This window comes from Dipodomys ordii, unplaced genomic scaffold (genome assembly GCF_000151885.1).
Source record: "Dipodomys ordii isolate 6190 unplaced genomic scaffold, Dord_2.0 Scaffold1885, whole genome shotgun sequence".
In the NCBI taxonomy this organism is placed as follows: Eukaryota; Metazoa; Chordata; class Mammalia; order Rodentia; family Heteromyidae; genus Dipodomys; species Dipodomys ordii.
The window spans coordinates 241-3242 of record NW_012269101.1 but is presented as its reverse complement, the minus strand read 5'-3'; the positions used below and the strand labels follow the sequence as shown (position 1 = coordinate 3242).

Genomic DNA, 3002 nt, shown 5'->3' with positions numbered 1-3002 from the left:
CCACTAAGCTGTCATGGATGGATTCTTGGGGAGCATGGAGACTCAAGTGGTAAGCACTAGGCTTATTGTTTCTAAAAGACAGCATAGAAATTTCTGGTGTTTCATTGTCAGATTAGAGCCTTTCAAGTATCCACGAACCAGGGTAATGGTTTCCTGCATAGCCTGTCCCCTCTTCATCTTTCTCCAATAATGGGGCTTAAATTTGGGGTTCTACCCTCTGCTGTTTTTTTTTTTGTTCAAAGTTGGTGTTCTACTTGAATAACTTCAGTCCAGCATTCTTACTGTGACATTGATCTTCAATTAAAGTCCTTAGAAAAGTCTTGTAAGACTTTCCTGCCAGGATTCTTTTTGAACCCTGAAAACTCATTTTAGCTTTTTGTAATCCTGGTGGGTTATAGTGTAAGTCACCAGTGCTTAGCTATTGTTTTTGTTTTTGTTATTTTTTTGTATGAAAAGAAATTACCATGGGCATGTTCATTAAACACTCCAGGAAAATAGGTTAGTTTATGCAGTTCTTAGTTTTATATAGTCTTAACCATCCAACAAAAAATGGATAACCTGGGCTGGGAAGTTGGCTCAGTGGTAGAACGCTTGCCTTGCATGCATGAGGCCCTGGGTTCCATTCCTCAGCATCACATAAGCAAAAAGAAAAAAGCCAGAAGTGGCGCTGTGGCTCAAGTGGTAGAGCGCTAGCTGAAGAGCTGAGGGACAGCGCTCAGGCCCAGAGTTCAGGCCCCAAGACCAGACCCCCCCCCCAAAAAAAAAAGGATAACCTTCCTCTTCGGATACGAGAATTAAAAATATGGTTCAAGGCTTAGCTATTTAGGAGGCTGAGATCTGAGGATCAAGATCTAGTCTTGGGCAAAAAAGCTACTCAAGAGCATGAGGCCCAATGATTAAGTCCCAGTACCAGAACAAACCAGGAGAGAGAGAGTGTGTTAAAATTACTGGTCCGTTGGTGCATAGAAATAAATATATCCTGTACCTTTTCTTTTTAGTACCAGTGTGGAGTGGAGTGAATGTTGCTGGTGTCTCCTTCAAGAATCTGAATCCTGATTTAGGCACTGATGCAGATAAGGAACAGTGGAAAACGGTTCATAAACAAGTTGTTGACAGGTAATAGATCTCCTAATTTGACAACATGGAAGGTCCTGTGACTTGAAGTTAGGGCCTGGCCATGGTCCCTGGGCCTTTCTGTGCTCAAGGGTAGCGCTCTGCCACTTAAGCCACAGCACCACTCTCGCTTTTTCAGAGTATTTTGTTTTGTTTTGTTTTGTTTTTTGATTTTGGAGGTAAGAGTTAAACGAACTTCCCTGCCCAGGCTGACTTTGAACTGTGATCCTCAGATTTCAGCCTCCTGAGTAGCTAGGATTACAGGTGTAAACTACCAATGCCTGTCCCTGAGCTCTTTTGCTCAAGGATAGTGCTCTACCACTGTGAGCCACAGCTCCATTTCCAGTTTTCTGGTGGTTAATTGGAGATAAGACTGTGGTGAGGGGGAGGGAGGGGAGTCTCACAGACTTTCCTGCTTGGGCTGGCTCCTGAGTACCTAGGATTACAGGTGTGAGCCACCGACACTCAGCTTCTTAAGTGTTTTTGAAAGAACACCTTAATTTCATATTATTTGATGCAATAAGCCAATGCTAGTATCACTGAAGAGTAATACTTAAGCAAAATAGGTTTATTAGATTTTTTAAAAATATTCTGGTAGTTGATGTAATCCTGTAAAGTTTAATGCTTTTTGCTTCAATATTCTTTTTTTTTTTTTGGGGTCCAGTCGTGGGCCCTGAACTCTGGGCCTGGGCGCTGTCTCTCAGCTCTTCAGCTCAAGGCTAGCGTTCTACCACTTGAGCCACAGCGCCACTTCCGGCTTTTTTCTTTTTGCTTATGTGGTGCTGAGGAATTGAACCCAGGGCCTCAGGCATGCAAGGCAAGCGCTCTACCACTGAGCCATCTTCCCAGCCCTGCTTCAATATTCTTGGTTAGCTGGTGTTTTCTTTGTCTCCAACCAAGGAATAGAGTAACTCTGCAAGGTACCCTGAGTCAGTTACATTCAGGAGTTGATTAAGCAGGCCCTATATGCACACAAGTGGCTACTTGCTGGAAAAGCAAATAATGATACTCTACCTTCCAAAAAGCTCATGTTGCCAAATTAAGCTCATTTTACCAAAATAAAACTATCAGGACTTCAAAGATGTGTTACATGTCTCTTATCCCAAGATAAGATGTTGCAACATGGTAAATAGAGAAGTCGACTCCTATGGTTATTGCAGTCCAGTAAAACAGCCTGGAATCATGAAGAATAATTTCTGTTCACATAGCATTCTGATTACTAAAATGACCCTCAAGGTCCGAAGGCAAGTGTATTTGAATTTGCAAGTCGTCTAAGCCATAGTGCTTTTATTCCTGTGGTATAAGTAAGGTTGGTGTAGAAGCACATATCAAATGATGGTATAAACAGGTTTGCCATGAGAGGCCTCTAGCTTGTGGTTAGTAGTAGACTGTGAAAGATGCCATAAGAAAGACAGGAGAAAAATGTCCAGATGATGGGAAAAAAGGTCTCCAGTTAAGAGTAGTAAAGTTTGGAGTCAAAAAGTTGGAGCCAGGTTTGGTGGCTTCATGTCTGTCAACTTAGCTATTCAGGAGGCTGAGAGCTGAGGATCCCAGGTTGATGCCAGCAAAGGGCAGGAAAGTCTGTGACTCATCCCCAATTAACCACCAGAAAATTGGAAATGGCACTGTGGTTCAAAAAAAGCTCATCAAAAGAGCTCAGGGACAGCACCCAGGCCCTGAGTTTAAGCCCCACAACCAACACACAAAAGAAAAGTAGACATGGCCTTCCCATTTTATTGCTACTTTTCCCTCAAGGGATGTGTGTGTGTGTGTGTGTGTGTGTGTGTGTGTGTGTCAGAAAGAGTGTTTTGGTTGGTTGTGGGGCTTGTTTGGGCACCGTTCCTGAGCCCTCAGCAAGGTAAGCACTCTACCACTTGAACCACAGCGCT

At 43.1% G+C, this 3002-nt stretch overlaps 1 long non-coding RNA gene across 1 annotated transcript; it reads left to right on the top strand.

Annotated features, from left to right (window-relative positions):
- LOC106002012 lies at positions 1-1036 on the top strand. Its single transcript, XR_001175883.1, has 2 exons — positions 1-49; positions 999-1036. It is a non-coding gene; the product is annotated as an uncharacterized LOC106002012 (long non-coding RNA).
- Positions 1037-3002: the final 1966 nt, after the last annotated feature.